The sequence below is a fragment of the Oncorhynchus masou genome, unplaced genomic scaffold, assembly GCF_036934945.1.
Source record: "Oncorhynchus masou masou isolate Uvic2021 unplaced genomic scaffold, UVic_Omas_1.1 unplaced_scaffold_943, whole genome shotgun sequence".
In the NCBI taxonomy this organism is placed as follows: domain Eukaryota; kingdom Metazoa; phylum Chordata; class Actinopteri; order Salmoniformes; family Salmonidae; genus Oncorhynchus; species Oncorhynchus masou.
Window position 1 is genome coordinate 167251 of NW_027015923.1, and position 20250 is coordinate 187500.

General features: G+C 50.7%; 1 pseudogene; it reads left to right on the top strand.

Annotated features, from left to right (window-relative positions):
* LOC135538350 (protein sidekick-2-like) overlaps nucleotides 1-20250 on the top strand; it is a 126382-nt pseudogene that overhangs the window by 29414 nt on the left and 76718 nt on the right.

Sequence of the window (20250 nt, forward strand, 5' to 3'; positions counted from 1 at the left end):
TAGGTAACATCAGCACCTCCTGTAGTCATGCTAGAGCCTGTTAGATACCAACAGCACCTCCTGTAGTCATGCTAGAGCCTGTTAGGTACCAACAGTACCTCCTGTAGTAGTGCTAGATCCTGTTAGGTAACATCAGCACCTCCTGTATTCATGCTAGAGCCTGTTAGGTACCAACAGCACCTCATGTAGTAGTGCTAGAGCCTGTTAGGTACCAACAGCACCTCCTGCAGCCATCAGTGTAAAGTTTAAATTAGTTAGTAATGTTAGTTTATGACAGTGAAAGGCAAATCAAATCCAATTGTATTGGTCACATATGTGCGTTTAACAGATGTTATTGCAGATGTAGCGAAGTGCTTGTGCTTCTAGTTCTGACAGTGCAGCAATATCTAACAGCTAATATCAAACAATTTCACAACATATACCCAATACACACACATCTAGGTAAATGTAACGGTTCTCGTCTGTCGAAGGAGAAGCGGACCAAAATGCAGCGTGGTGGTTATTCATGTTCTTTAATAAATGAACTAGACATGAAATAACGAACAAAACAAATAACGAATGTGAAAACCTATACAGCCTATCTGGTGAACACAGAGACAGGAACAATCACCCATGAAACAGTCAAAGAATATGGCTGCCTAAATATGGTTCCCAATCAGAGACAACGATAAACACCTGCCTCTGATTGAGAACCACTCCAGACAGCCATAGACTATGCTAGATACCCCCACTAAGCCACACACCCAATACCTAACAAAACCCCAAGACAAAACACACCACAATAAACCCATGTCACACCCTGGCCTGACCAAATAAATACAGACAAACACAATATACTTCGACCAGGGCATGACAGAACCCCCCCCCCCCAGGGTGCGGACTCCCGGACGCACACCAAAACCATAGGGGAGGGTCTGGGTGGGCGTCTGTCCATGGTGGCGGCTCCGGCGCAGAACGTGGACCCCACTCTGTCAATGTCTTAGTCCCTCCTCCGCGTGTCCTTGGATAGTCCACCCTAGCCGCCAACCATGGCCTAGTATTCCTCACCCAGAACCCCACTGGACTGAGGGGAAGCTCGGGACTGAGGGGAAGCTCGGGACTGAGGGGAAGCTCAGCACTGAGAGGAAGCCCAGCACTGAGAGGAAGCTCAGCGCTGAGAGGAAGCTCAGGCAGGTAGTTGGATCCGGCAGATCCTGGCTGGCTGGCGGTTCTGGCAGATCCTGGCTGACTGGCGGATCTGGAAGAGTCTGGCTGACTGGCGGATCTGGAAGAGTCTGGCTGACTGGCGGATCTGCAAGAGTCTGGCTGACTGGACGATCTGGAAGAGTCCGGCTGACTGGACGATCTGGAAGAGTCTGGCTGACTGGCGGATCTGGAAGAGTCTGGCGGATCCTGGCAGACTGATGGCTCTGGCTGCTCCATGCTGACTGGCAGCTCTGGCTGCTCCATGCTGACTGGCGGCTCTGGCTGCTCCATGCTGACTGGCGGCTCTGGCTGCTCCATGCTGACTGGCGGCTCTGGCTGCTCCATGCTGACTGGCGGCTCTGGCTGCTCCATACAGACTGGCAGCTCTGGGTGCTCCATGCAGACTGACAGCTCTGGCTGCTCCATGCAGACTGACAGCTCTGGCTGCTCCATGCAGACTGGCAGCTCTGGCTGCTCCATGCTGACTGGCAGGTCTGGCTGCTCCATGCTGACTGGCAGGTCTGGCTGCTCCATGCTGACTGGCAGCTCTGGCGGCTTCTTGCAGACTGGCAGCTCTGGCTACTAAATACAGACTGACAGCTCTGGATGCTCCATGCAGACTGACAGTTCTGGCTGCTCCATGCAGACTGACAGCTCTGGCTGCTCCATGCAGACTGACAGCTCTGGCTGCTCCATGCAGACTGACAGCTCTGGCTGCTCCATGCTGACTGGCAGGTCTGGCTGCTCCATGCAGACTGACAGCTCTGGATGCTCCATGCAGACTGACAGTTCTGGCTGCTCCATGCAGACTGACAGTTCTGGCTGCTCCATGCAGACTGACAGCTCTGGCTGCTCCATGCAGACTGACAGCTCTGGCTGCTCCATGCAGACTGACAGCTCTGGCTGCTCCATGCAGACTGACAGCTCTGGCTGCTCCACGCAGACTGACAGCTCTGGCTGCTCCATGCAGACTGGCAGCTCTGGCTGCTCCATGCTGACTGGCGGCTCTGGCTGCTCCATGCTTACTGGCGGCTCTGGCTGCTCCTTGCAGAGTGACATCTCCGGCTGCTCCATGCAGACTGACATCTCTGGCTGCTCCATGCTGACTGGCAGCTCTGGCTGCTCCATGCTGACTGGCGGCTCTGGCTGCTCCATGCTGACTGGCGGCTCTGGCTGCTCCATGCTGACTGGCGGCTCTGGCTGCTCCATGCAGACTGACGGCTCTGGCTGCTCCATGCAGACTGGCAGCTCTGGCTGCTCCATGCTGACTGGAGGCTCTGAGTTCTCCATGCTGACTGGCAGCTCTGGCGGCTCCATGCAGACTGGCAGCTCTGGCTGCTCCATGCAGACTGGCAGCTCTGGCTGCTCCATGCTGACTGGCAGGTCTGGCTGCTCCATGCTGACTGGCAGGTCTGGCTGCTCCATGCTGACTGGCAGCTCTGGCGGCTTCTTGCAGACTGGCAGCTCTGGCTACTAAATACAGACTGACAGCTCTGGATGCTCCATGCAGACTGACAGTTCTGGCTGCTCCATGCAGACTGACAGCTCTGGCTGCTCCATGCAGACTGACAGCTCTGGCTGCTCCATGCAGACTGACAGCTCTGGCTGCTCCATGCTGACTGGCAGGTCTGGCTGCTCCATGCAGACTGACAGCTCTGGATGCTCCATGCAGACTGACAGTTCTGGCTGCTCCATGCAGACTGACAGTTCTGGCTGCTCCATGCAGACTGACAGCTCTGGCTGCTCCATGCAGACTGACAGCTCTGGCTGCTCCATGCAGACTGACAGCTCTGGCTGCTCCATGCAGACTGACAGCTCTGGCTGCTCCACGCAGACTGACAGCTCTGGCTGCTCCATGCAGACTGGCAGCTCTGGCTGCTCCATGCTGACTGGCGGCTCTGGCTGCTCCATGCTTACTGGCGGCTCTGGCTGCTCCTTGCAGAGTGACATCTCCGGCTGCTCCATGCAGACTGACATCTCTGGCTGCTCCATGCTGACTGGCAGCTCTGGCTGCTCCATGCTGACTGGCGGCTCTGGCTGCTCCATGCTGACTGGCGGCTCTGGCTGCTCCATGCTGACTGGCGGCTCTGGCTGCTCCATGCAGACTGACGGCTCTGGCTGCTCCATGCAGACTGGCAGCTCTGGCTGCTCCATGCTGACTGGAGGCTCTGAGTTCTCCATGCTGACTGGCAGCTCTGGCGGCTCCATGCAGACTGGCAGCTCTGGCTGCTCCATGCAGACTGACAGCTCTGGATGATCCATGCAGACTGACATCTCTGGCTGCTCCATGCAGACTGACAGCTCTGGCTGCTCCATGCAGACTGACAGCTCTGGCTGCTCCATGCTGACTGGCGGCTCTGGCTGCTCCATGCTGACTGGCAGCTCTGGCGGCTTCTTGCAGACTGGGAACTCTGGCTGCTCCATGCAGACTGACAGCTCTGGATGCTCCATGCAGACTGACATCTCTGGCTGCTCCATGCAGACTGACAGCTCTGGCTGCTCCATGCAGACTGGCAGCTCTGGCTGCTCCATGCTGACTGGCGGCTCTGGCTGCTCCATGCTTACTGGCGGCTCTGGCTGCTCCATGCAGACTGACAACTCTGGCTGCTCCATGCAGACTGACATCTCTGGCTGCTCCATGCTGACTGGCAGCTCTGGCTGCTCCATGCTGACTGGCGGCTCTGGCTGCTCCATGCTGACTGGCGGCTCTGGCTGCTCCATGCAGACTGACGGCTCTGGCTGCTCCATGCAGACTGGAAGCTCTGGCTGCTCCATGCTGACTGGAGGCTCTGGCTTCTCCATGCTGACTGGCAGCTCTGGCGGCTTCTTGCAGACTGGCATCTCTGGCTGCTCCATGCAGACTGACAGGTCTGGCTGCTCCATGCAGACTGACAGCTCTGGCTGCTCCATGCAGACTGACATCTCTGGCTGCTCCATGCAGACTGGCAGCTCTGGCTGCTCCATGCAGGCTGGCAGCTTTGGCTGCGCTGAACAGGCGGGAGACTCTGGCAACGCTGTAGAGGAGGAAGGCTCTGGCTGCGCTGAACAGGCGGGAGACTCCTACAGCGCAGGAGAGGAGAAAGGCTCTGGCAGCGCTGAACATGAGGGAGACTCCGGCAGCGCAGGAGAGGAGGAAGACTCCGGCAGCGCAGGAGAGGAGGAAGGCTCCGGCAGCGCTGGAGAGGCGAGGCGCACTGTAGGCCTGATGCGTGGTGCTGGCACTGGTGGTACTGGGCCGAGGACACGCACAGGAAGCCTGGTGCGGGGAAATGCCACCGGAGGGCTGGTGTGTGGAGGTGGCACAGGATGGGCTAGACCGTGAAGGTGTACTAGAGATCTTGAGAGCAGTGCTGGCATAGGACGTGCAAGGCTAGGTGCACAGGAAGCCTGGTGCGTGAGGCTGGCACCATCTTCACCAGCCGACTAACACGCACCTCAGGACGAGTAAGGAGCGCTGACCCAGGTGCCATCAAATCCCCGACACGCTCCGTCGGGCGAATTCCATGCTTAAAGCACCAACACAGCAACTCCCTCATTTCTCTCTCCTCCAATCTCCCCATTAACTCCTTCACAGTCTCTGTTTCGCTCACCTCCAACACCGGCTCTGGTTCTGGTGTCCTCCTTGGCTCCTCACGATAAACAGGGAGAGTTGGCTCAGGTCTGACTCCTGACTCTGCCACACTCTCCCTGAGCCCCCCCCAAGACATTTTTGGGGCTGACTCTCTGGCTTCCATCCGCGTCGCCGTGCTGCCTCCTCATACCGGCGCCTCTCCGCTTTCACCACCTCCAGTTCTTCTTTGGGGCGGCGATATTCTCTAGGCTGAGCCCAGGGTCCTTCTCCGTCCAATTCGTCCTCCCATGTCCATCCCTCTCTTTGTTGCTCCTGCTGTTGCTGTTGCCTGTTACCACGCCGCTTGGTCCTGTTGTGGTGGGTGATTCTGTAAGGTTCTCGTCTGTCGAAGGAGAAGCGGACCAAAATGCAGCGTGGTGGTTATTCATGTTCTTTAATAAATGAACTAGACATGAAATAACGAACAAAACAAAGAACGAACGTGAAAACCTATACAGCCTATCTGGTGAACACAAACACAGAGACAGGAACAATCACCCACGAAATACTCATAGAATATCGCTGCCTAAATATGGTTCCCAATCAGAGACAACGATAAACACCTGCCTCTGATTGAGAACCACTCCAGACAGCCATAGACTATGCTAGATACCCCCACTAAGCCACACACCCAATACCTAACAAAACCCCAAGACAAAATACACCACAATAAACCCATGTCACACCCTGGCCTGACCAAATAAATAAAGACAAACACAATATACTTCGACCAGGGCGTGACAGTAAAGGAATGGAATATTTGGACGAGCAATGCCAGAGCAGCATAGACTGAGATACAGTAGAATAGAATAGAAAACAGTATAGACACATGAGATGGGTAATGTAAGATATGTGGACATTATTAAAGTGACTAGTGTTCCATTTATAAAGTTGCCAATGAATTAAAATCTGTGTATATAGGCAGCAGCCTCTCTGTGTTAGTGATGGCTGTTTAACAGTCTGATGGCCTTGAGATAGAAGTTGTTTTTCAGTCTTTTGGTCCCTGCATTGATGCACCTGTACTGACCTCGCCTTCTGGATGATAGCGAGGTGAACAGGCCGTGGGTCAGGTGATTGTTGTCCTTGGTGATCTTTTTGGCATTCCTGTGACATCGGGTGGTGTAGGAGTCCTGAAAGCCAGATAGTTTGCCCCAGTGATGCGTTGGGCAGATCACACCACCCTCTGTAGAGCCCTGCGTTTGTGGGTGGTGCAGTTGCCGTACCAGGCGGTGATACAGCCTGACAGGATGCTCTCAATTGTGCATCTGTAAAGGTTTGTGAGGGTTTTAGGTGACAAGCCACATTTCTTCAGCCTCCTGAGGTTGAAGAGGTGCTGTTGCACCTTCGTCCCTGACCATTTCAGTGTGTCAGTGATGTGTACGCCGAGGAACTTAAATCTTTCCACCTTCTCCACTGCGGTTCCATCAATGTGGGTAGAGGGGTGCTCCCTCTGCTGTTTCCTGAAGCCCACAATCCTCTCCTTTGCTTGTTTGACGTTTCGTGAGAGGTCATTTTTGTTGCACCACACTCCCAGAGTCTCATCATCGCCTCCAACTGAAACTTGATGATTGAGTTGGAGGCGTGCTTGGCCACGCGGTCATGGAGTACAGGAGGGGGCTGAGCAAGCACCCTTGTGGGGCACCTGTGTTGAGGATCAGCAAAGTGGAGGTGTTGTTTCCTACCTTCACCACCTGAGGAGCAGCCCGTCAGGAAGTCCAGGACCCAGTTGCACAGGGCGGGGTTCAGACCCAGGGCCTCCAGCTTAATGATGAGCTTGGAGGGTACTAGGGTGTTAAATGCTGAGCTATGGTCAATGAACAGCATTCTTACATAGGTATTCATCTTGTACAGATGGGCAGGGTGATTGGTGTCTGTACTGTAGGGGTCAGTTAGTAATGTCAGTTTATGACAATGAGAGGCAGGGTGATTGGTGTCTGTACTGTAGGGGTCAGTTAGTAATGTCAGTTTATGACAGTGAGAGGCAGGGTGATTAGTGTCTGTACTGTAGGGGTCAGTTAGTAATGTCAGTTTATGACAGTGAGAGGCAGGGTGATTGGTGTCTGTACTGTAGGGGTCAGTTAGTAATGTCAGTTTATGACAGTGAGAGGCAGGATGATTGGTGTCTGTACTGTAGGAGTCATTTAGTAATGTCAGTTTATGACAGTGAGAGGCAGGGTGATTGGTGTCTGTACTGTAGGGGTCAGTTAGTAATGTCAGTTTATGACAGTGAGAGGCAGGGTGATTAGTGTCTGTACTGTAGGGGTCAGTTAGTAATGTCAGTTTATGACAGTGAGAGGCAGGGTGATTGGTGTCTGTACTGTAGGGGTCAGTTAGTAATGTCAGTTTATGACAGTGAGAGGCAGGATGATTGGTGTCTGTACTGTAGGAGTCAGTTAGTAATGTCAGTTTATGACAGTGAGAGGCAGGGTGAATGATGATGTTCGAAAACGTTAATTAGCACCAGAGTAGACTTCATGCAAGACTACTAATCCCTACAAGCTCCTGCATGTCATCTCTGACTGACACCTTTGCTGACAGGTTTTGTGTAAATTTAAAACTTGTACAAGACAGTTCACACCATCGTCTATTTACAGAAATGTAGCCAATTTATTCATTGCATCATTTTGGTACCATTAGACAGTTAATCCAGAGATTCTTACCTTTGTCTCGCTTCGGCAGTCTGGTCCAGATCATCATGGCATTTGTAGTTCTTTATGATAGCCACATTAGCAGCTAATTAGCGTTTCATTTTTGTTGGGTAAATACAGGCAAATTTATTGATAAGTCACCTTGTCTGAGAAATATTTCCATGGTTATCAAAAGCCATGCCAGAGTTAGCCTAAATGAAATATAGCCCTTATTTTAAGTGTTTCTAAAAATCTCCTGTAGGAAAAAATGTAATGGTGAAAAAACTATTGGACAGTGAAAGGCTGACAGTAGTCAACCTGGGCTGTAGTAGACAGTAATGACTGTAGTGAACCTGGGCTGTAGTAGACAGTAATGACTGTAGTCAACCTGGGCTGTAGTAGACAGTAATGACAGTAGTGAACCTGGGCTGTAGTAGACAGTAATGACTGTAGTCAACCTGGGCTGTAGTAGACAGTAATGACAGTAGTCAACCTGGGCTGTAGTAGACAGTAATGACAGTAGTCAACCTGGGCTGTAGTAGACAGTAATGACAGTAGTCAACCTGGGCTGTAGTAGACAGTAATGACAGTAGTCAACCTGGGCTGTAGTAGACAGTAATGACAGTAGTGAACCTGGGCTGTAGTAGGCAGTAATGACTGTAGTCAACCTGGGCTGTAGTAGACAGTAATGACAGTAGTGAACCTGGGCTGTAGTAGACAGTAATGACAGTAGTGAACCTGGGCTGTAGTAGACAGTAATGACAGTAGTCAACCTGGGCTGTAGTAGACAGTAATGACAGTAGTGAACCTGGGCTGTAGTAGACAGTAATGACAGTAGTCAACCTGGGCTGTAGTAGACAGTAATGACTGTAGTCAACCTGGGCTGTAGTAGACAGTAATGACTGTAGTCAACCTGGGCTGTAGTAGACAGTAATGACTGTAGTCAACCTGGGCTGTAGTAGACAGTAATGCCTGTAGTCAACCTGGGCTGTAGTAGACAGTAATGACAGTAGTCAACCTGGGCTGTAGTAGACAGTAATTACAGTAGTCAACCTGGGCTGTAGTAGACAGTAATGACTGTAGTCAACCTGGGCTGTAGTAGACAGTAATGACTGTAGTCAACCTGGGCTGTAGTAGACAGTAATGACTGTAGTCAACCTGGGCTGTAGTAGACAGTAATGACAGTAGTCAACCTGGGCTGTAGTAGACAGTAATGACAGTAGTGAACCTGGGCTGTAGTAGACAGTAATGACAGTAGTCAACCTGGGCTGTAGTAAACAGTAATGACAGTAGTGAACCTGGGCTGTAGTAGACAGTAATGACTGTAGTGAACCTGGGCTGTAGGAGACAGTAATGACTGTAGTCAACCTGGGCTGTAGTAGACAGTAATGACAGTAGTGAACCTGGGCTGTAGTAGACAGTAATGACTGTAGTCAACCTGGGCTGTAGTAGACAGTAATGACAGTAGTGAACCTGGGCTGTAGTAGACAGTAATGACAGTAGTCAACCTGGGCTGTAGTAGACAGTAATGACTGTAGTCAACCTGGGCTGTAGTAGACAGTAATGACAGTAGTGAACCTGGGCTGTAGTAGACAGTAATGACTGGGCTGTAGTAGACAGTAATGACAGTAGTCAACCTGGGCTGTAGTAGACAGTAATGACAGTAGTCAACCTGGGCTGTAGTAGACAGTAATGACTGTAGTCAACCTGGGCTGTAGTAGACAGTAATGACAGTAGTGAACCTGGGCTGTAGTAGACAGTAATGACAGTAATAACTCCACAGTAGACAGTTATCATTGTATACAGCCAGGGCTGTAGTAGACAGTTCCTAATGCTAGTTTAAGACCGGAGCCTGTTATCTACTCTTCCATCTCAGTATCCTGTATATAGTTCGGTGTATACAGCCAGGGCTGTAGTAGACAGTAATGACAGTAGTGAACCTGGGCTGTAGTAGACAGTAATGACAGTAGTGAACCTGGGCTGTAGTAGACAGTAATGACTGGGCTGTAGTAGACAGTAATGACTGTAGTGAACCTGGGCTGTAGTAGACAGTAATGACAGTAGTGAACCTGGGCTGTAGTAGACAGTAATGACAGTAATAGCTCCACAGTCTCCTCCTGTAGTTATCATTGTATACAGCCAGGGCTGTAGTAGACAGTTCCTAATGCTAGTTTAAGACCGGAGCCTGTTATCTACTCTTCCATCTCAGTATCCTGTATATAGTTCGGTGTGTACAGCCAGGGCTGGACGTAGACTGTTAGTAAAACTATTTTAAGACAGTGAGAGACAGTGATAGCCAGGGGGTTTGGCTCTTCCTGTAGGTGTCAGATCTATAGCCAGTCAATGCTAGTTTCTAACAGTGTCATGTCCTGACACACAGCCCAGACCAGGGTTTGGCTCTTACTGTGTGTTGGCTCTGTCCTCCGGTCTCTCTCCGGTCGGTAGGGGCATTAATATGCCGGGGCATGCTGCTGCTGGGCAGACTGGCTGACTGTGTTGACATGACGACAGCCCTGGTCCTAATTGTCCAGGAGTCTGTTTAATATGCCCTGATCAGGGCTCTGCTGACACAAACACACTGTGTGTGTGTGTGTGTGTGTGTGTGTGTGTGTGTGTGTGTGTGTGTGTGTGTGTGTGTGTGTGTGTGTGTGTGTGTGTGTGTGTGTGTGTGTGCATTGGCGTGCATTTGGTGTGTCTGTGTACACACTGACACAAATACACAAACACACACACAGCTACACTGCACCAGCTGTATTCATGTCCCAGGCCTTCTTGAGCTACCTGACTGTTATACTCAGAGTGTGTGTGTGTGTGTGTGTGTGTGTGTTTGTGTGCGTTTAAGCATGATTTTCTTGTGTAGTCAGTTGATGATTTACCACTTTTTTGGTGTGTGTGTGTATGTGTGTGTATGTGTGTGTGTGTGTGTGTGTGTGTGTGTGTGTGTGTGTGTGTGTGTGTGTGTGTGTGTGTGTGTGTGTGTGTGTGTGTGTGTGTGTGTGTGTGTGTGTGTGCTAGCCTTAGCAGACGTGGGATTTTCTGCTCTAGTCTACCAGTGTTTATGGCTACAGAAATGTCTTCTACCCACTACAATCTCATACAGGGATGTCATCTATCCACTACAATCTCATACAGAAATGTCTTCTACCCACTACAATCTCATACAGGGATGTCATCTATCCACTACTATCTCATACAGGGATGTCATCTATCCACTACTATCTCATACAGGGATGTCTTCTACCCACTACTATCTAATACAGGGATGTCTTCTACCCACTAGTATCTCATACAGGGATGTCTTCTACCCACTAGTATCTCCTACAGGAGTAATGTGGATCACACATCATTCCAACCTTCGTCCTGAGGGTGATATAGACTGTTATAATAATGCCACAGCAGAATTCATAAACAATCATCCTGTGTGTGTGTGTGTGTGTGTGTGTGTGTGTGTGTGTGTGTGTGTGTGTGTGTGTGTGTGTGTGTGTGTGTGTGTGTGTGTGTGTGTGTGTGTGTGTGTGTGTGTGTGTGTGTGTGTGTGTAGAGCCATCACCCTGGACAACACTCTGGTCATCCTGTCCAGTGTGGCTCCTGATGCTGGACGTTACTACACCCAGGCTGTCAACGACAAGAACGGAGAGAACAAAACCAGCCATCCTATCGTACTGACTGTGGAGAGTAAGTAGAGAGGACACACACACACACACACACACACTCACATACACTCACACAAACATACACACTCACATACACTCACACACACGTAGTCACACACACTCACACACACACACACACACACACGTAGTCACACACACTCACACACACACACTCACACACACACACACACACACGTAGTCACACACACTCACACACACACACACACACAAACACACTCACATACACTCACACAAACATACACACAGACGTGTAGACACACACAAACACACTTACAGACACACACACTCACACACAGACACACACACCTTCCCATACGGTACCAGCAGGTTGTGTTGAAGGCAGATATAACTGTTGTGTTCCTGTTGGGAGGACGTTTCTCTGTTCTCCATGTGTACATCCAACAGGTGTTTTATACTGAGCTGACAGACACAGCTACACTGCCCTCTAGTGGCTGTCTGTCTAACTGTCACCTCCCCTGTCATTCCTGTTACACTCCTACTCTTTTTGGAAGACTAGGGTTCTTTGTAAGGTGAAGGGTTCTATCTAGAACCTTTAACATCCTAAGAACTGTTTTTGGAAGAAAAAGTTATTTGATGATTCTTTGGAAGGCGAGAAAGATTCTGCATAGCACCATATATAATATTTCCCAGCATGCTCTATTGCAGGAAGATTTTCAGAAGGGTTTGTTTTACTGTAATATTTGTGATTTTGCATGTGCATTGATTGGTTGATTTATTTAACGCAACACAAATATGAATAACATACAATTTTCTAAACTAATCCAATCTGTTAGTAATAGGATTTACTGCACCCGTCACTGAGATGGTTGTTCCAGTTTAGATGATTGAGGTAGTCAATCTTCCCGACCCTGGCAGCCATTCTGAATGCAAATTGCGTGTGATTAACAATTCCACTTGTTGGGTATCCTATCTCTGTCTGGATTCCAACAGGAATTAAACATCACTTTGCAAGCCAGCATAATGTGACTTGCAGGCCTGATGTGGCCTGTAAACCAGGAGTTTCCTAATGCCACTGTGGTAGGGTATAACTATGCCCTCTGTGAAAGGCCTTATGCTCTATGTAATGTATTGTCATAAATAGTTACATTTTAAAGGATAATAAGGCTGGTGAAACCGTTCGAAGATAAAATGATCCTTGGTAGAACCATATACATGGGGTCCTATAAAGATCCTTAAATAAAGGGTTCTAGATAGAACCCTCTGCAAAGAGTTCTACCCATGCCCATTAAGGGTTCCTCTATGGGGACTAGCTGCACACCCTGTATGGTTCTACTGAGCACCTTTGTTTCTAAGAGTGCAACTTGTGTAACAGAGGTGTTGTCACACCACATTCCCCTGATGATGTATAACCATATCTGAGACCTGACGACTCCCCAAACTAATGCCTAGGCTTTAGCTTTGGCTAGCAGACACGGGTTTGAATCCCAGTCGGTCTAGAGTTTCCCTAGAGTTAGAAGCTGGTGCCAAGGGAGGGCTAGGGTCCGGCTTAGGTCCTGGTCCAACAGCACACCTCCCTGTCTGTAGTGTGGAGTTGGGTGGTGCTATGGTCCTCCCTGGCTGTAGTGTGGAGCTGGGTGGTGCTATGGTCCTCCCTGGCTGTAGTGTGGAGCTGGGTGGTGCTACAGTCCTCCCTGGCTGTAGTGTGGAGTTGGGTGGTGCTATGGTCCTCCCTGGCTGTAGTGTGGAGCTGGGTGGTGTTACGGTCCTCCCTGGCTGTAGTGTGGTGCTGGGTGGTGCTACAGTCCTCCCTGGCTATAGTGTGGAGCTGGGTGGTACTGCGGTCCTCCCTGGCTGTAGTGTGGAGCTGGGTGGTCCTCCCTAGCTGTAGTGTGGAGTTGGGTGGTGCTATGGTCCTCCCTGGCTGTAGTGTGGAGCTGGGTGGTGCTACAATCCTCCCTGGCTGTAGTGTGGAGCTGGGTGGTGCTACGGTCCTCCCTGGCTGTAGTGTGGAGCTGGGTGGTGCTATGGTCCTCCCTGGCTGTAGTGTGGAGCTGGGTGGTGCTACAGTCCTCCCTGGCTGTAGTGTGGAGTTGGGTGGTGCTATGGTCCTCCCTGGCTGTAGTGTGGAGCTGGGTGGTGCTACGGTCCTCCCTGGCTGTAGTGTGGAGCTGGGTGGTGCTATGGTCCTCCCTGGCTGTAGTGTGGAGCTGGGTGGTACTGCGGTCCTCCCTGGCTGTAGTGTGGAGCTGGGTGGTACTGCGGTCCTCCCTGGCTGTAGTGTGGAGCTGGGTGGTGCTCTGTAGAGCTGGTGCTGTGGTCCCTGGTCCATCTGACTGGCTGATTTAACCAGCCTATAAATGAGCTCTGTAATTTAATGGCCCCTAATCAAAGCAGATTTATGAAAAGACACTGAGACAGTCTGCATGTGCTACTGATACCAAACACAGGGCCTGGGATCACACACAGAACCCCCCCCCTCGAGGCAGGGAGAAATTAGATGAGATGAGGAGAGAGAGATCTCTGATTGAGGCCAGTGAATCGATGGTTGTTTGCAGGGCTGCAAGGCTCTGTGGAACAGGCTGAATGATGGCTCTGCATTTAATCACTTCCTGCTATGTTTATCTCAATTAAACAATATAATGGTTCCTGGTAGGGCTGGGGATTGCCAGGGACCTTACGGTGTGATATCATCACCACACTTAGGTGCCGATACGATATTTATTGTGATTCTCGTGATTCTCACGATTCTCTATGTGTTTGCGATTCGATAATGTGAATTTATTGCGTTTGGATGTTCCAAACATATTGCCTCACCACATGTCTGCTGCAGAGAGACAAGAGAGAGAGACGAGAGAGAGACGAGAGAGAGACGAGAGAGAGACGAGAGAGAGACGAGAGCGAGACGAGAGCGAGACGAGAGAGAGACGAGATAGAGACGAGAGAGAGACGAGATAGAGACGAGAGCGAGACGAGAGCGAGACGAGAGAGAGCCGAGAGAGAGCTGAGAGAGACGAGAGAGAGACGAGCGAGACGAGAGCGAGACGAGAGAGAGACGAGAGCGAGACGAGAGCGAGACGAGAGAGAGACGAGAGCGAGACGAGAGCGAGACGAGAGAGAGACGAGAGAGAGACGAGAGAGACGAGAGCGAGACGAGAGAGAGACGAGAGAGAGACGAGAGAGAGACGAGATAGAGACGAGAGCGAGACGAGAGCGAGACTCCCTGAGCGAGACGAGAGAGAGACGAGAGAGAGACGAGAGCGAGACGAGAGAGAGACGAGAGAGAGACGAGAGAGACGAGAGCGAGACGAGAGAGAGACGAGAGAGAGACGAGAGAGAGACGAGAGAGACGAGAGAGAGACGAGAGAGAGACGAGAGCGAGACGAGAGCGAGACGAGAGCGAGACGAGAGAGACGAGAGAGACGAGAGCGAGACGAGAGAGAGACGAGAGAGAGACGAGAGCGAGACGAGAGCGAGACGAGAGAGAGACGAGAGAGAGACGAGAGAGAGACGAGAGAGAGACGAGACTAAATGAGTTTTTCTCAGTCATGGTAATTAACGTGGTGAAAGGAAAGGTTCTCCCTGTTTAAAAGAAGATGGAGAATCATTTATGAAGGAAAAATACTGCAGTTTTGGTGCAGGTACAGCAAACTAGCGCAAAATGAATACTGCCATATTGTTAAAACGATACGATAAGATATATCGTCAAAATAATATCTGATATGTAACTGTACTGATTTTGTCACCGCTAGTTCCTAGCAGCCTGGTAGGAATATATATATATATATCCATAGTGATAGCATCCTAGCTACCTTTGAATGGTGAGAGTATAGGAAGTATCTGTTGATGAATGATGAGAGTATAGGAACTATCTGTTGATGAATGGTGAGAGTATAGGAACTATCTGTTGATGAATGGTGAGAGTATAGGAACTATCTGTTGATGAATGGTGAGAGTATAGGAACTATCTGTTGATGAATGATGAGAGTATAGGAACTATCTGTTGATGAATGGTGAGAGTATAGGAACTATCTGTTGATGAATGATGAGAGTATAGGAACTATCTGTTGATGAATGGTGAGAGTATAGGAACTATCTGTTGATGAATGATGAGAGTATAGGAACTATCTGTTGTTGAATGGTGAGAGTATAGGAACTATCTGTTGTTGAATGGTGATAGTATAGGAACTATCTGTTGATGAATGGTGAGAGTATAGGAACTATCTGTTGATGAATGGTGATAGTATAGGAACTATCTGTTGATGAATGGTGAGAGTATAGGAACTATCTGTTGATGAATGGTGAGAGTATAGGAACTATCTGTTGATGAATGATGAGAGTATAGGAACTATCTGTTGATGAATGATGAGAGTATAGGAACTATCTGTTGATGAATGGTGAGAGTATAGGAACTATCTGTTGATGAATGGTGAGAGTATAGGAACTATCTGTTGATGAATGGTGAGAGTCTGACTGAGATATGCAATCTATTTTACAAGGGAGAACTGGCCATGACCCATATGCTTTTCTAACCGTGTGTGTGTGTGTGTGTGTGTGTGTGTGTGTGTGTGTGTGTGTGTGTGTGTGTGTAGACGTGGGGGGGCCTGTGGACCCCATCACCCCCACCATCATCTTCCCTCCTAAGAACACCAGTGTGAACGCGGGGAGGAATGATGTCATTATGGAGTGTGTGGCCAATGCTAGGTGAGTGAACACACACACACACACATACACAAACACACACACACACACACACACATACACAAACACACAGAGAGAGACCAAGTCTGTCACATTTCACTGTCACCTAATGTCTTTTGTTTGGGTCTCTTTTAGAAAATTGTTCATCCGTCCTATTCAATGCTTTTCTCCTCTCCTCCCCTCCTCCTCCTCTCCTCTCTCAGTCTTTCCTGTCTCTCCATTCTTCTCCTCCTCTCCTTATCTCTGCTCTGAATCCAAACCATTATGGCCAATTCAAAGACTTGATCAGTATGACAGATGTATTACGGTGCTCTGTCAATGCCTCACAACCTTGAAACAGCATTTGAATCATATTAATACACTCTCTCTTTCTCCCCCTCCCTCTCTCTGTCTCCCTCCCCCTCCCTCTGTCTCTCTCTCTCTTTCTCCCCCTCCTCTCTCTGTCTCCCTCCCCCTCCCTCTGTGTCTCTCTCTCCCCTTCTCTCTCTCTCTTTCTCCCCCTCCCCTCTCTCTCTGTCTCCCTCCCCCTCCCTCTGTCTCTCTCTCTCTTTCTCCCCCTCCCCTCTCTCTCTGTCTCCCTCCCCCTCCCTCTGTCTCTCTCTCTCTCTTCTCCCCCTCCCTCTCTCTCTGTCTCCCTCCCCCTCCCTCTGTCTCTCTCTCTCTCTTCTCCCCCCCTCTCTCTCTCTGTCTCCCTCCCCCTCCCTCTGTCTCACTCTCTTTCTCCCCTCCCTCTCGCTCTCTGTCTCCCTCCCCCTCCCTCTGTGTCTCTCTCCCCATCCCTCTCTCTCTCTCTCTTTCTCCCCCTCCCTCTCGCTCTCTGTCTCCCTCCCCTCCCTCTGTGTCTCTCTCTCCCCATCTCTCTCTCTCTCTTTCTCCCCCTCCCTCTCTCCCTCTGTCTCTCTCTCTCTTCTCCCCTCCCCTCTCTCTGTCTCCTCCCCCCTCCCTCTGTCTCTCTCTCTTTCTCCCCCTCCTCTCTCTCTCTGTCTCCTCTCCCCTCCCTCTGTCTCACTCTCTTCTTTCTCCCCCTCCCTCTCGCTCTCTGTCTCCCTCCCCCTCCCTCTGTGTCTCTCTCTCCCCTTCTCTCTCTCTCTCTTCTCCCCCTCCTCTCTCTCTCTGTCTCCCTCCCCCTCCCTCTGTGTCTCTCTCCTTCTTCTTCTCTCTCTCTTTCTCCCCATCCCTCTCTGTCTCCCTCCCCCTCCCTCTGTGTGTCTCTCTCTCCCCTTCTCTCTCTCTCTCTCTCTCTTCTCCCTCTCCCTCTCCCTCTGTGTCTCCCTCCCCCTCCCTCTGTGTCTCTCTCTCCCCTTCTCTCTCTCTTTCTCCCCCTCCTTTCTCTCTCTCTGTCTCCCTCCCCCTCCCTCTGTGTCTCTCTCCCCTTCTCTCTCTCTCTCGTTCTCCCCCTCCTTTCTCTCTCTCTGTCTCCCTCCCCCTCCCTCGATGCCTCTCTCTCCCCCTCTCACTCTCTCTCTTTCTCCCCCTCTTCTCCCCCTCCTTTCTCTCTCTCTGTCTCCCTCCCCCTCCCTGTGTCTCTCTCTCTCCCCCTCTATCTCTCTCTCTTTCTCCCCCTCCTTTCTCTCTCTCTGTCTCCCTCCCCCTCCCTCTGTGTCTCTCTCCCCCTCTCTCTCCCTCTCTCTCTCTCTCTTTCTCCAACTCCCCCTCTCTCTGTCTCCCCTTCTCTCCCCCTTCTCTCTCTCTCTGTCTCCCCTTCTCTCCCCTTGCTCTCTCTCTCTCTTTCTCTCCCTCCCCTTCCCTCTGTGTCTCTCTCACCCCTTCTCTCCCCCTCTATCTCTCTCTCTTTCTCCCCCTCCTTTCTCTCTCTCTGTCTCCCTCCCCTTCCTCTGTGTCTCTCTCTCCCTTCTCTCCCCTTCTCTCTCTCTTTCTCCCCCTCTCTCTCTCTCTCTCTGTCTCCCTCCCTCTGTATCTCTCATCCCATGTTCTCTCTCTCTCTCTCTCTCTCTCTCTCGCTCTCTCTCTCTTTCTCTCTTTCTCTCCCCTTCTCTCTCTCTGTCTCCTTCCCTCTGTATCTGTATCTGTATCTGTATCTCTCTCCTCTCCCCCAGACCTCTGATCAAGATGGTTATAACCTGGCGTAAGGATGGTGTAGTGGTCAGTACAGGGATACGTGACTTTGGCCGCAGGCTGACCATCAGCCTCCCAGCGGTCAGTGACAGTGGTTACTATGAATGTGAGGCCACCCTCCGCAGCAGCACTGTGCCTCCGGTCAACGCAGGGGCCTACCTACATGTTCTAGGTACACACACACACACACACACACACACACACACACACACACACACACACACACACACACACACACACACACACACACACACACACACACACACACACACACACACACACACACACACACACACACACACACACACACACACACACACACAATCACACACAAACACACACACACACACACACACACACACACACACATGGGAGTTTCTCCACATGCTGGTTAAAATAGGCAAAGAACCACCTACCAGTTCTCCTGTCAGTGGTCAGGTTGAGGGAATATCATTGTGTGTAAATGTCTGAAGTCTTCACGTCAGTTTGACATGCTGCTGGACCATGGAGATAAATGATAGATGATTAAAGCATTAGGTGGATTGTGAAGAAAGGTCTGTCTCTATCTGATGATTGCAGTCCATTACTCTGCATTATGTCTCAATGAGACTAAACAATAAAATACTTATTGGAAAGGATGGATTTAATGTAAGTCAACACAAACCAGGAGGACCAAGACACCTTATCATTAACATGACTTTGTTGTTAAAAATGTTCAAGAAAATTAGAGGAAGGTTATAACTGTTTCCCTCAACTCCTCTCCTCTCTTCTCTCCTCCTCTCTTCCTCTCCTCTCCTCCTCTTCTCCTCCTCTTCTCCTCCTCCTCCCCTCCTCTCCTCTCCTCTCCTCTCCTCTCTCCTCCTTTCCTCCCCTCTCCTCCTCTCCTCGTCACCCCCCTCCTTCTCTACTCTCCCCTCTCATCCTCTCCTCTCCTCTCTTCTCCCCTCCTCTCATCCTCTCCTCTGTTCTCCTCCTCTCCACCCCTCTCCTCTCATCTTCACACTTCTCCTCTCCTATCCTCTCCCTCCTCCACTCTCCTCCTCTCCTCCTCCCCTCTCCTTGTCTTCTCGTCTCCCCTCCTCCTCTACTCTCCTCTCCACTCCTCTCCCATCCTCCTCTCCTCTCCTCTCCCATCCTCCTCTCCCTCTCATCCTCCTCTCGTCTCCTCTCCTCTCCTCACCTCTCCTCTCATCTCCTCTCGTCTCCTCTCCTCTCCTCTCCCATCCTCCTCTCCTCTCCCATCCTCCTCTCCTCTCCTCTCCCATCCTCTCCTCTCCCGTCCTCCTCTCCTCTCCTCCCCTCTCCTATCCCCTCCTCTCCTCTCCTCTCCTCATCTCCTCTCCAGACCATCCCCAGTTTGTGAAGGAGCCTGTCCAACACATCAGTGCAGAGATGGAGAAGGTGGTGGATATCCCCTGCCAGGCACGAGGTGTGTGTGTGTGTGTGTGTGTGTGTGTGTGTGTGTGTGTGTGTGTGTGTGTGTGTGTGTGTGTGTGTGTGTGTGTGTGTGTGTGTGTGTGTGTGTGTGTGTGTGTGTGTGTGTGTGTGTGTGTGTGTGTGTGTGTGTGTGTGTGTGTGTGTGTGTGAGAGAGAGATCTAAAGCCCTGATGCTGTAAAAGTGGTAAATCCAACTCACTCTTGTCTTCTCCTGTCCTCTCTAGGTGTCCCCCAGCCAGACATAGTGTGGTATAAGGATGCTGTGGTCATCAGTCCAGTGAAGATGCCCAGGTACAGGGTGTTAGTTGGGGGCAGTCTGCAGATCAACGGTCTGTTACCTGACGATACAGGGATGTTCCAGTGCTTCGCCCGCAACCTGGCTGGAGAGATACAGACCAACACCTACCTCGCTGTCACCAGTACGTCTCTCTCTCTCGCTCTCTCTCTCTACCAGTACGTCTCTCTCTCTCTCGCTCTCTCTCTCTACCAGTACGTCTCTCTCTCTCTCCCTCTCTCTACCAGTACGTCTCTCTCTCTCGCTCTCTCTCTCTCTACCAGTACGTCTCTCTCTCTCTCTCAACCAGTATGTCTCTCTCTCTCTCTACCAGTACGTCTCTCTCTCTCTCTCTACCAGTACGTATCTCTCTCTCTCGCTCTCTCTCTCTCTACCATTATGTCTCTCTCTCTACCAGTACGTCTCTCTCTCTCTCGCTCTCTCTCTCTACCAGTACATATCTCTCTCTCGCTCTCTCTCTCTACCAGTATGTCTCTCTCTCTACCAGTACGTCTCTCTCTCTCTCTCTCTCGCTCTCTCTCTAACAGTACGTCTCTCTCTCTACCAGTATGTCTCTCTCTCTACCAGTACGTCTCTCTCTCTCTCGCTCTCTCTCTCTCTACCAGTATGTCTCTCTCTCTACCAGTACGTCTCTCTCTCTCTACCAGTACGTCTCTCTCTCTCTCTACCAGTACGTCTCTCTCTCTC